This window comes from Pelobates fuscus, chromosome 1 (assembly GCF_036172605.1).
Source record: "Pelobates fuscus isolate aPelFus1 chromosome 1, aPelFus1.pri, whole genome shotgun sequence".
Classification (NCBI taxonomy): Eukaryota; Metazoa; Chordata; class Amphibia; order Anura; family Pelobatidae; genus Pelobates; species Pelobates fuscus.
Genome location: NC_086317.1, coordinates 118,955,365 through 118,970,066, shown reverse-complemented (window position 1 = coordinate 118,970,066; position 14,702 = coordinate 118,955,365).

Genomic DNA, 14,702 nt, shown 5'->3' with positions numbered 1-14,702 from the left:
TTTACATATCGTTTACATATCGTTTACATATTCATACGTTATTCACGACTTAGCTTATGATTCCATGTACACAATAATATTACCGGTATACCCCTCTTTACATGCGGTCACCCAGGACCACCTTATGTCATTTATGTTAAGTACAAACACGACGCTCCTACACATATGCGATTAGATCTTATTTAAATAGGCTACTGTATGCATTTAGGTCTATTTTAAATAAATCTACATCAGGTTACTATTTAATACCTACTCGTCTGTTTAGTGTTATATATTTTACTCATTTTTAAATACCAGCCTTTTCGATTTTCTATCTATGTTAGACAGCAATATTCATTTTACTAACCTTAATACTCCCACTACTATTATAAAATATACGGCTCGCTACCCTCAATTTTCTGTAAAACGACACATATACTAATAAATACTTTGTCTAACCAGTAAATACACCCGGAACATTAAACACATGTACTAAAGCATTTCTCATATAATCACGCCGCCACATATTTTTAACTTTACAGAATACTTCGGTTTCTCACTTTCTGAGCTAAAGTTGATAGTTTCAAGGCCTTTTTCTTTACAGGAACAGGTACGGTATTTTATCATTCTTTGTCTTCACGGTCTAAGTAAAATTCATTTAAAAATATAAAATTAAAATACAAAATTCATTACATACCATCGCACCTGTTGTTAACTATGTATATTTTGTTCAGTCAATCCTTAAGCTCCTGAATTTAACCTAGGCTTCCACCGGTCTACACTGGTAACCTACTACGTCCATACGAAATTTCTGTACGTCCTACCAAGGTATAGTCCTCTAATTTCTACTTACAAATCTTCATACAAGACCTCACGTAGTCTCATCATCTCCTTTCTGCTTTTTCAGAAGCTTACGCCCACGATACGTTAATCTCGTTACTTTATTTTTCTATCCAGACATACGGTCATACGGCCTCCAGGCTCTGGATCACACACCAAATCCTGACCCGGTACTCAGCCATACCTTCAGGTACTTACGCCCTTCCCGAATACGTCCATTTTCCAACCCTAGGCCTCATTCAGCCTTCTCTAAAAATAGCAAAAATCATCCCAATCAAACTCCATAAACATTCCAGATCCCTCAACGCAGGATCACGCATGCCGCCCCTATCAAAAAGATAACAAATCATACGCCACCACGATACGTATAAATACATCAACATCTTTCTTAAATTCCCAGGATTCTTCAACGAGGACAGCCAGACGACAAGACTCACTACACTTAATCTGCCTAAAAGGTTCCAGAAACCATTTGCGTCCAGTTAAGGTTGGTATCCACACACCACTCCAGGCCACGCATTATACCCTTAGTATACAATCGAACTGGCTACAGGGTCTAGGCCTTACGCCTTAAGCTCACCCTATTAGTCCTAACCCTATCCTGCGAGGCCATCCATCCCCGCCCCACCTCAACACAGAGGTACGGCCCCACGCCCAAATCATAGTTAGAAGCCTCGCATGCCCTACTATAGGGCTCTAGTCAGGGCCTCACCCGTCACGGCCACACGTTTTGATCCTTCTTTACTGTCACCGAGAGGCCAACACCCCGCCACCACGTCTGTGGCAATCACGTCATAAGCCAAATCATAGGTAGAGCCTCTCACCGCCACTTGGCATTAGCAGGGCCTCACCTACCAAAACATTCAACAGTTAAAATCTTCGCTTCGGCATCTAGCATTACAGTCCAGTTCTTCCATTTACCTCACCCCCCACACACCCCAAACTTCCGTACTCCCTCACTAATGTATCTTCGCATAATCATTTCCTTTTTAGAATGTCCCAAGAACCCATGCCAACCGAAGAACTGACTGAAGATATACCATTCACGCCAACCAGACCCGAGTCTCCAAGCGATTCTCTCACCCTTTCAACCCCCACGTCCTTGAGAGCATGGACTATTCCCAAAATTACGGCCGAACTTAGGCTCAGGGGAATCCCCTTCCCGGCCACAGCCAGAAAGGCTGAACTTTATAGGCTACTGACCCACCAAGCCCCCGAGCCTAGGCCAGGCACTAGCTCTCAAGGACTACCACCAAGTTACAGCACGTCCAACCAGGATACCCTGGCAGAGATCTTGGCCAATCTTCAGGCCCTCAATAACAGACTATCCAAGGTGGAGAGCGCCATCTCCTCCCCAGGTACTACTGCGGTAGTCCCAGCTCCTATCACGATAGTCCCAGCCCCTATCACGATAATCCCAGCTCCTATCACGGCTGTACCCATCATACCTACATGCCCTCCCATACCCCCCCCCCCCTAGCACCAGGCACAGCCATTACACCATTTGAGTCACCAGCACACTCCGTCCCTGACTCTATCAAGAAAGATATCTTAGACGGGAAGGACGTGTGTCTGGTGTCTCTGCTCATAGCCTCCCAGGATGTTCTTGAGAACAAGGCCTTCAACTATGGTGACATTTCTGTGGTACTCAAGACGAGGGATCCCAGGCTTAATAAAAAATTATCAATCCCACAGTTTGTGATAGCCTTCGGGATATATAGAGATGTTATTTGCACAGTGTACCCCCACAGGAGAGAGGAGTTAGACCTTTATCTGCACAAGGTGGTGGATCTAGGCATCAAGTACGGGGGCTCCTCGTTCTATGACTACCACAAGTCAGTGTCAGCGAAGGCGGCGACCCATCTAAAACAGTTCAATATCAAAATGAACTGGGGTCAGATGGACACTGAATTGTTCTGTCGCCACTTCGCTGGACTCAGGCCCCCGGCTTGTGCCATATGCAACTCGACATCCCACATGGCGGACCTATGTCCAGTCGAAGCAGATCCCACCACCTCCACACCCACCTCTCACTCTTTCACACCTCACTCTACTTTCACCCCCTACAGCAAGTCATCAGGTGGTCTTCGGGATAAGCTAGGTAGGCCCATCTCCTTTCTAGGGAAGGCGCAGGTGTGCAATAACTTTAACGCAGGCTCCTGCAGTTTCAGCGCCTGTAGATTATTGCACATCTGCTCCATATGTTTCAGGGCACATACTAAGACCATGTGTCCAGCCAGGTTGTCACCAAACAAATGACTAACCGACATAAACATCGACAACCTGGTTTTTTATCTAAGGTCTCACCCTAGCAGGCATCTGGTAGATTATCTCACCACAGGGTTCACTAAAGGGTTTCTCACGGGTATAGTTGCCATTCCCCCAGGTACATTAGAATGCCCTAATCTACAGTCTGCACGTTTAGACCCAGTCTCCACAGACTCCCTCATTGCCTCAGAAATCACCAACGGGTTTATGATAGGCCCCTTCACCTCTTCACCATTTTCCTCCTGGCGCACTAACCCCATTGGCATCGCTACTCACAAATATTCTAATAAAAAACGTTTAATTATTGATTTATCGGCACCGCACTCCTCTTTTGTTCCTAGCATAAACGCACTCATTCCAGCAGACGAATTTTCACTTCAATACGTAACCATCGACGACGCCATACATTCCATAATTTCATCTGGTAACCGACCCTGGCTTAGCAAAACGGACATTACTAACGCTTTTAAATTACTACCCATGCACCCCTCACTCTGGCACTTACACGGTATTAAATGGCGTGATCTATACTACTTCTCTACACGACTCACTTTCGGTTCTCGTAGCAGCCCCAAACTGTTCGACATTTTCGCAGAGTCGTTGTGCTGGCTGCTCCTGAACATCACCAGGTGTCACTCCGTTATCCACTACCTCGACGACTTTTTACTTATAGAGCCAGGGTCAACATCACCCACATCAATCAAAAGCACTACTGCACTATTTGCCACACTTGGAGTCCCTTTGTCCCCAGCCAAAACTATAGGCCCCACTACCAAATTGACCTTTCTGGGGATAGAACTGGACTCGATTAACCTCAAAGCTAGCCTCCCTCACGACAAACTGACACGTTTGAGAGGGGAAATAGACTTGTTCCTGCGGAATGATGTTTGCACTAGGAAGGAACTTCAGTCCCTTCTCGGATCCCTGAACTTTGCCATGCGCATCATTCCGCAGGGAAGATCTTTCATATCCAGACTTCTTTGCCTGATGCACGGAGTTCCGGACTCTGGCACAGTTTCTTTGGACCCCCACGCCAAGGCTGACCTAGCTATGTGGGGGAAGTTTTTGAAAGACTGGAATGGAATCTCCATGTTTATTCCCCCTCTCTCCACCTCTTCACCCATCATCCACACAGACGCAGCAGCCAATACCGGTTTTGCAGCCATTTTCGGGAACCACTGGTTCAGGGGCCACTGGCCCACTGAGACGGATGCCTTGCCAGGATTCAGAGAGACCTCAGCTTTATTTGAAATCTATCCCATTGTGGCGGCCGCACACACCTGGGGTCATCTCTGGTCTGGCAAGGCAGTCAAATGCTACTCTGATAACTCGGCAGCTTGCGAAATCGTGAACAAAGGGCGATCATCTTCCCTAACCATCATGCGGCTGATTCGCAAGCTGACCTGGTTGGCAGCATCCGGCCAGTTTCACTTAGTTTGTTTTCACATCCCGGGGATTCACAACACGGCCGCTGACGCTCTTTCTCGTTCTCAATTTCAGGCATTTTCTCAGGCACTCCCAACGGCTCACCTACAACCATCCAGGACACCACGGTTCCACGAGCTAATCCTGGATTAAGCACACTCTTGAACCACGCTAGAGCACTCACTCACCAAGCATTATCACCAAACACGGCTATCACTTACAATAGGGCACTTAATATATTTAATAAATTCACTGCAGAGTTCGGTCTACAAGGTGACTTCTCTATTCAAACCATGGTGGTTTTTGCCTGCTTTTGCCACCTACACCTAAAACTATCCCACAACACCATTAAACTCTATATCACGGGGGTCCAGCACCACAGCCTCACCCTTTTCCCTAACAACACGCCTTTCCTTTCTTCATATCCCATCAAAAAGGTTTTGAAAGGTATAACTAAGATTTCACCTCCACTCTCTACCATTAGATTACCTATAGATGGGCCTATCTTCAGGTCACTTAGCAATCTCCTTGACACAGCCCCATTCGACATCGGCACTAATACGGTGATTAAATCTGCTATATATCTCGCTTTCTACGGTTTTCTCAGACCTAGAGAATTCACCGTAATTTGCCAAGGAGATATAAAGCTAAGTCTTAAAATATCACACCTCACTAAGATAGAGGATCACTACCAACTTTCGATCCCTACAACTAAAACCAACCAATCACTACATCCTACTATAATTCCTCTCTTCCCTACTGATAATGCCTGGTGTCCGGTAAAAGTATTAGATCACCTACGGTCATCTCTGCACGATCACCCACAGGACTCTCCGCTCTTAACACTACAAGGGCACCCGTTAACCACCGCTAAATTGATGGTTCATATCAGAATTTTGTTAGCTAAGCTCGGACACAACCCGACGACATTCTCTGGGCACTCCTTCCGTATAGGAGCCGCCTCTGCAGCCTCTAGCACTAACACACCGGTCCATATCATCAAGAGACTGGGTCGGTGGAAATCCTCCATATATACGGCATATATTCCACAGCCAGAGAAAGAGCTTCGCCAAGCTTTTAGGAACTTGGTTTTGTAAAAAAAATGCAATAAAGTGTGTATTTCTCAAATTTATCTTTTGCCCTCTTTTATTTACAGGCTGTCAGGATCGGGACAGGGATCCAACACGCAGAGTACAAAGAGTGGAAAGGTACGTATACCGGGCCTTAGAATGGCCGGACTAACGTACCGAGAGTAAAGAATAGTCAGAGACAAGCCGAGGTCGAGGGAACGAGAAGACAGATAAGCGAGAGACAAGCCGGGTCAAGGGATAACAGAGAAGCAGGGTAGTACAACGAGCCGAGTCAAAACCAATAGAGCAAACTAGAATACCAGAGCACTGAGTGACTAGACAAGCTAGAACCACGACAGGGCAATGAGCTGAAGAAAGGAGTAAGCTTAAATACCCTGGCTCTGGATGGAAATCACGCCTCTGACAAGTACCGATTGGATATCGGACACTTGAGTGACAGATTGCTCGTGATAGCGTCATGACGTCACGTATTGAGCGTCCTGCTAGAAAAGGACGTGGATTCCTCGCGGCCGGTGTTTAAGTGACTGGATGAACCGCGAGGAACGGAGGAAACAGCTCGCCTGGACGGATAAACCACCAAGTCTCTACCTCCCTTAGAGGTAGAGGCCTCAGGTACCCTGACAGTACCCCCCCTCTCAGATACGCCCACCGGGCGGAATGAACCGGGGCGAGATGGGAAGCGGAGGTGAAATGCTCTGCGAAGGCGAGAAGCATGGACGTCCTCCTGAGGTACCCAACTCCTCTCCTCAGGACCATATCCCCTCCAGTTGACCAGATATTGCAATTTTCCCCTTGAAATTCTGGAGTCAATGATGGAGCTGACCTCGTACTCCTCCCGACCCTCCACCTGAACAGGACGAGGCGAGGGGACCTTAGAGGAGAATTTGTTGCAAATGAGGGGTTTCAACAAGGAGACATGAAAAGAGTTAGGAATGCGTAAGGCAGGTGGCAGGGCAAGGCGATACGCAACCGGATTGATACGAGTGAGAACCCTGTAAGGACCTATGTAGCGAGGAGCAAATTTCATAGATGGAACTTTTAGGCGAATATTCTTGGTACTCAACCATACCCTATCCCCAGGAACAAAAACAGGAGCCGCTCTTCTATGTTTGTCAGCGTGTTTCTTGAACAGCGAGGAACTATGTAATAGAATTTGCCGAGTCTGATCCCATAATTTCTTCAGGTTGGCGACATGATCATCAACCGACGGTATCCCCTGAGAAGAGGAAACCGAAGGAAAAATCGAAGGATGAAAGCCATAGTTCATGAAGAAAGGGCTAGAGCGAGTTGAATCGCAAACAAGGTTATTGTGTGCGAACTCCGCCCAAGGAATCAGACCGACCCAATCGTCCTGGTGTTCGGAAACAAAGCAACGCAGATACTGTTCGATCTTTTGATTAGTACGTTCAGCAGCTCCGTTAGACTGAGGGTGATAGGCAGAGGAGAAGTTCAATTTGATGCCCATTTGAGAACAAAAGGATCTCCAGAAACGTGAGACAAATTGAGAACCTCTATCAGAAACAATCTCTGAAGGAATCCCATGTAGGCGAAAAACCTCTCTCGCAAAAATCTCCGCCAATTCAGGAGAAGTCGGAAGTTTAGGTAATGGCACGAAATGGGCCATCTTAGTAAATCTATCCACCACCGTGAGAATAACAGTCTGTCTCTTGGAAGCAGGCAAATCAACGATAAAGTCTATGGACAAACAGGACCACGGTTTCTCAGGAATGTCCAAGGGGTGTAACAGGCCACATGGAGATGCATGAGGTAGTTTAGTCTTGGCACAAGTCTCACAAGCTGCGACGAACTCCTCAATATCTTTTCGAAGTGAAGGCCACCAGAAATCCTTGGATATCAGAGAGTATGTCTTGCGAATACCAGGATGACCAGCTATTTTACTTTCGTGAAAACATTGTAAGAGCTCCAGTTGAAGTTCAGGAGGAACAAAGTTTCTTCCCTCAGGAGTGTTTCCGGGAGCTAGATGTTGTGACTTCAAGATCTGGTCAAGTAGCGGAGAATGAATTTTGAGACTGGTATTAGCAATAATATTGCATTTGGGTACAATGGAGGACAAAAGTGGTTCAACTGAAGCAGAGGGTTCATATTGGCGAGATAGCGCATCAGCTTTAGAATTCTTTGACCCAGGTCTGTAAGTCAGAACGTAATTGAAATGGGTAAGAAACAACGACCAACGAGCCTGCCTGGAGGACAGACGCTTGGCCTCTCCGATATAGGACAAGTTTTTGTGGTCTGTCAGAATGGTAACAGGATGTAATGTACCTTCCAATAAATGTCTCCATTCTTTCAAAGCCTTGATGACCGCTAGTAATTCTCTGTCACCAATGTCATACCTGCTTTCAGTACCGGTCAATTTTTTAGAGAAAAATCCACATGGATGTAATGGTTTATCAACACCCAACCTTTGAGATAGAACAGCACCTAAACCAGTCTCTGATGCGTCTACCTCAAGCAAAAAAGGCAGAGAAGTGTCAGGGTGAACTAAAATTGGAGCGGAAGCGAAAAGCTCCTTGAGAGTCTTGAACGCAAGGAGAGCTTCAGTAGTCCAATTCTTAGTATCAGCCCCCTGTTTGGTCATGTTAGTGATAGGTGCAATAATGGAAGAATAGCCCTTAATAAAGCGCCTATAATAATTGGAAAAACCAATAAATCTCTGTATGGCTTTAAGACCTGTGGGTAAAGGCCACTCTAGAATGGATTGGAGCTTATCCGGATCCATCTTAAATCCCTCCCCAGAGATCACATAGCCGAGAAAGGTTACCTGGGTTTGATCAAAGCTACATTTCTCCAACTTGCAGTACAAGCCATGCTGGAGAAGCTTGTGCAAAACCCTCCTGACTTGCTTGTGATGAATCTCAATCTCACTAGAATGAATGAGTATATCATCTAGGTATACAATGACGCAATCTTGCTGGAATTCCCTAAGAACCTCATTTATCAGATCCTGGAACACAGCTGGCGCATTGCATAACCCAAAAGGCATAACAGTATATTCATAGTGACCATATCGAGTATTGAATGCCGTCATCCACTCATGTCCCTGCTGGATTCTCACCAAGTTATATGCCCCTCTGAGGTCTAACTTGGTGAAAATTGTAGAGCCCTTCAAACGATCGAAGAGTTCGGTAATCAAGGGAATCGGGTAGGCATTTTTAATGGTTATCTTATTCAAGCCTCGATAATCAATACAAGGTCTCAAAGAACCATCTTTCTTTTTAACAAAAAAAAATCCAGCCCCGGCAGGGGAGGAGGACCTCCTGATGAATCCCTTGTCTAAATTCTCGTGAATATATTCCTCTAGGACTGAGTTCTCCTTTATAGATAATGGGTATACATGACCTCTGGGAGGCATGGTACCAGGGAGTAGGTTAATTTTGCAATCAAAGGACCTGTGTGGGGGTAAGGTATCGGCTTTCTTTTTGTCAAATACTGCCTTTAAATCTAGATACTGAGGCGGAATTTGTGTTTCTGTAGGATTGTCAGAGGTATTCGATGTATTAGTTAATCCAAGAGGTAAGACCTTCCGCAAGCATTTTTCTTGACAATTCTCTCCCCACGAAACTATCTCCCCTGATTCCCAATTAATAATAGGGTTGTGTCTCCTCAGCCAGGAGTACCCCAGGACTATGGGAATAGACGGAGAAGAAATGAGCATTAAGGATATATCCTCTTTATGCAGGATGCCAACAGTCAAGTTAATCGGTATGGTCTCATGGAAAATAACAGGCTCAAGTAACGGTCTACCATCGATGGCCTCGACAGCCAGAGGTGTCTCTTTTAACTGGGATGGAATAGCATGCTTGGCAGCAAAACCCTGATCTATAAAGCTCTCAGCAGCTCCAGAATCGATTAGTGCCATAGTCTTAACTACTCCCTTCTCCCACTTTAAAGAAACGGGTAACACAAGCCTGAGCTCCTTGTAGTTGTGAATAGAGGACAAAGTAGAAACACCCAAGGCCTGTCCTCTAGAGGAACTTAGGTGCGAGCGTTTCCCGAACGATTGGGACAATTTAGGCGTAAATGACCCCTGACTCCACAATACATACATAAACCCTCCCTTCTCCTGTACTGTCTCTCCCTTTCAGTGAGATGAGTACTGCCTATCTGCATAGGTTCAGGAATACGTAAGTCTTCGAACTCAGAGATTTGAAAGGTAGGCGCTAGTTTAAAGGAGGGTCTACGGGTCCTATCTCGAGTGTTCTGCCTCTCTCTTAAGCGTTCATCAATACGAGATAAAAAAGAAATTAAATCCTCCAAATTTTCAGGGAGTTCTCTAGTAGCGACCTCGTCAAGAATTACATCTGATAACCCATTCAGAAACACATCTATATAAGCCTGTTCGTTCCACTTAACTTCTGACGCCAAGGATCTGAACTCTAGTGCATAATCCACAAGTGTTCGATTGTCCTGTTTAAGGCGCAACATTAATCTAGCTGCATTGACCTTTCTGCCAGGAGGGTCAAAAGTTCTTCTAAACGCAGCTACAAAGGCATTATAATTATAGACTAGTGGATTATCATTCTCCCATAAAGGATTGGCCCATCTCAAAGCTTTTTCAATGAGTAGAGTAATAATAAATCCAACCTTTGCTCTATCTGTAGGATAAGAGCGGGGTTGTAATTCGAAATGGATGCTAATCTGGTTTAGAAAGCCACGACACTTCTCCGGTGACCCGCCATAACGTACTGGTGGGGTAATACGGGAAGAAGCACCTACAGTGGCTACCTCTAGACCTGAGACTGCAGGAGAGATAGAAGGAGTACGTGTCTCCTCAGGTGGATTACTAGCACGAGACAAAAGTGCCTGTAGTGCCAAAGCCATCTGATCCATCCTATGTTCCATGGCGTCAAACCTGGGATCCGAAGAACCAAGCTGACTGTTTGTACCTGCAGGATCCATTGGCCCTGTCGTAATGTCAGGATCGGGACAGGGATCCAACACGCAGAGTACAAAGAGTGGAAAGGTACGTATACCGGGCCTTAGAATGGCCGGACTAACGTACCGAGAGTAAAGAATAGTCAGAGACAAGCCGAGGTCGAGGGAACGAGAAGACAGATAAGCGAGAGACAAGCCGGGTCAAGGGATAACAGAGAAGCAGGGTAGTACAACGAGCCGAGTCAAAACCAATAGAGCAAACTAGAATACCAGAGCACTGAGTGACTAGACAAGCTAGAACCACGACAGGGCAATGAGCTGAAGAAAGGAGTAAGCTTAAATACCCTGGCTCTGGATGGAAATCACGCCTCTGACAAGTACCGATTGGATATCGGACACTTGAGTGACAGATTGCTCGTGATAGCGTCATGACGTCACGTATTGAGCGTCCTGCTAGAAAAGGACGTGGATTCCTCGCGGCCGGTGTTTAAGTGACTGGATGAACCGCGAGGAACGGAGGAAACAGCTCGCCTGGACGGATAAACCACCAAGTCTCTACCTCCCTTAGAGGTAGAGGCCTCAGGTACCCTGACACAGGCCCACTCGTACGTTGGTTTTTCGGCACACCACAACCAACTTTGCTCACAGTTACTATTCATTACGTATTTAAATTCCGAGCACAAGTTAAAAGGCCTGAACTTGTGGAGGCCTGAATTTGTGGGAGGAGTAAGTCCCCTACTTAAACTCCCAGCCCCTACTCACCTCTGCCGTTCAGCTGATTGTTCCCACCCACCTACACCCTGTTATAATTACATTCTCCTTGGTGGGCCCTCTTTTATTTACAGGCCCACTCGTACGTTGTTTTTTCGGCACACCACAACCAACTTTGCTCACAGTTACTATTCATTCCGTATTTAAATTCCGAGCACAAATATATATATATATATATATATATATATATATATATATTGGTAACAAAATACACTTAGAATGACATTCTATATCTATCTATCTATCTATATATAAAATACAAATAACCGCAAATATAAATATATATATATATATATAGATAAATACAGATAATTACATAAAAGACTACATTAGTATACGCATAGACTTTAAATACCTATAAATGCATATATATTAAAATTCTACATGTATATTTAAGTAATCTTTTAACATAATTATGTGATTTGATTAATTATAATTTTATTGACATGCCTAACAACACAGGGAGAAAGTACAGAGAATTTAATTTGCAAGCACTATATTTGACCCTGTAACTCTCCAAGACGCCATAAAACCTGTACATAGGGGGTACTGTTTTACTCGGGAAACCTCGCTGAACTCAAATATTAGTGTTTCAAACTGGTAAATTGTATTACAACAATGATATTTTAAGTAAAAGTGATGTTTTTGCATATTTTACAAACGAACAGCAATTTTATGGACTATATTATTATTGTAATATGTTTTACTGTTTTAAAACACTAATATTTGTGTTTAGTGAAGACCCCTGAGAATAACAGTACCCATGTACCCATGTACAGGTTTTATGGTGTTTTGGAAAGTTAGAGAGTCACATATAAGGCTTGCATTTCATTTTTTTGACATTGAAATTTGCCAGATTGGTTATGTTGCCTTTGAGAGCGTATGGTAGCCCAGGAATGAGAATTACCCCCATGATGGCATACCATTTGCAAAAGTAGACACCCCAAAGGGATTGCAAGTGGGGTATGGCCAGTTTTTCTTTGTAGCCACTTAGTCACAAACACTGGCCAAATATTAGTTTTTTGCTTTTTCCCACAAAAACAAATATGAACGCTAACTTTGGCCAGTGTTTGTGACTAAGTGGCTACTAAAAAGACTAAACATACCCCCCATTCAATACCTTGGGTTGTCTACTTTTTCAAATGGTATGCCATTATGGGGGTAATTCTCATTCCTGGGCTACCACACCGTCTCAAAGGTAACATTACTAATCTGGCAAATTCCAATATGAAAATGGAACGTTCTATATTTGACCCTGTAACTTTCCAAAACACCATAAAACCTGTTAATGGGGGGGTACTGTTGTACCCGTGAGACATCGCTGATTACAAATATGTGCATTTTTTTGCAGTAAATCCTAACAGTATTATGACATTCACAGCTAAAATGTCAGACGGAAATACAAATTTAAAAAAATCTTAGTTTCTCACATTTTTTTAAATTTTATTTATAATAAATTATCTTCCATATATGAATAGTTAATGATAAATTAAAGCCCTGTTTCTCCTGAACAAAATTATATTTAATAAGTGTGGGTGCACTTAATGTGACAGAGGTGAATTACGGGTGAACAGACATATAACGCAAATTCCAGTTTTTGTTTACGTTTTGTTTTGATCAGAACGTGCACTATTGACTCTGTCCTGAAGGGGTTAAATAAGTAGTGAAGCAGTAAGTGTCCTGTCCTTGGTCCCTTTAAATGATGCTTCACAGTTGCAGTGATTTAAAAAAAAGTATCTCTAAACCCATTAGCTATACACTCACTCAAACTCCCATTCAAGGGAGGAGCATGACCTGTAAAAAATTGTGTATGATGTGCATTCACACACTCACTATCGCACAAGTTCAAAGTGACTTGTGATCCTCGCACATATTTTTGTACTACGCACACAGTGCTGCATATTGCCTCATTTCATGAACAAAAATAGATTTTTGCTCAAAAAGATACATAGAAGCTTCTGGCATATTTCATTTACATAGCTTTAAGACTTTAGCTACTTTTTATATCTGGACTATACAAAGAACTTTCCCACGCTGTGTAAAATGACACAGAACACTCTGATTGGTTAGATTCCAAGCCCACCAATCAGAGTGCTCTTTGTCATTTTACACAACGTGTAAAATGACAAAGAGCACTCTGATTGGCTTAAACCAGCCAATCAGAGTGTTCTTAGCCTAATTGCAAGGCGTGGCAAGGCTTTATAAGCCTTCCCGCGCCCTGCAGAGCTCAGTCTGCGTGGAGCCCTTCATGGGTGAAGATGGATTATTTTTTTTGCGCTCGGTTCTTATGGCTTTTTATTTGGCGTTTAGAAAAAAGAAGACGTCAAATGGTAAGCTGAATTTTTCTTTACAGGTTAGTTATTTTATTCCCCCTTCACTATTTTTTAGGGTGAGGGGGGTAGGTAGGGGGTAACTTTTTTGGGGAGGGGGGGTGTGTGACTAGGGGCTTGGGGACCCCTAGTCACCTTTGATTGGGGGGGGATTTTTATTTAGGCCCCCACCCACCACTCAGGGGTGGGGGCTGGGGGGGACAGTAGGTCCCCCCTTATTATTTTTTTAGGGCCCCCACCTACTGCTCAGGGGTGGGGGCCAGTGGGGGAGGACAGTAGATCCCCCCCTCATTATTTTTATGGCCCCCACCCAACGCGCAGGGGTAGGGGCCAGGGGCCAGGGGGAGGACAGTAGGTCCCCCCTCATTATTTTTATGGCCCCCACCAACCGCGCAGGGGTGGGGGCAAGGGGAGGACAGTAGGTCCTCCCCCCATTGTGATTTATGGCCCCCACCCACCGCGCAGGGGTGGGGGCCGGGTGGGAGGACAGTAGATCCCCCCCTCATTATTTTTATGGCCCCCACCCACCGAGCAGGGGTGGGGGCAGGGGGAGGACAGTAGGTCACCCCCTCATTATTATTATGGCCCCCACCCAACGCGCAGGGGTGGGGGCCAGGGGGAGGACAGTAGGTCCCCCCTCATTATTTTTATGGCCCCCACCCACTGCGCAGGGGTGGGGGCGAGGGGAGGACAGTAGGTCCTCCCCCATTGTGATTTATGGCCCCCACCCACCGCGCAGGGGTGGGGGCCGGGTGGGAGGACAGTAGATCCCCCCTCATTATTTGTATGGCCCCCACCCACCGAGCAGGGGTGGGGGCAGTGGGAGGACAGTAGGTCCTCCCCATTGTGATTTATGGCCCCCACCCACCGCGCAGGTGTGGGGGCCGGGGGGTAGGACAGTAGGTCACCCCCTCATTATTTTTATGGCCCCCACCCAACGCGCAGGGGTGGGGGCCAGGGGGAGGACAGTAGGAACCCCCTCATTATTTTTATGGCCCCCACCCACCGCGCAGGGGTGGGGGCAAGGGGAGGACAGTAGGTCCTCCCCCCATTGTGATTTATGGCCCCCACCCACCGCGCAGGAGTGGGGGCCCGGTGGGAGGAC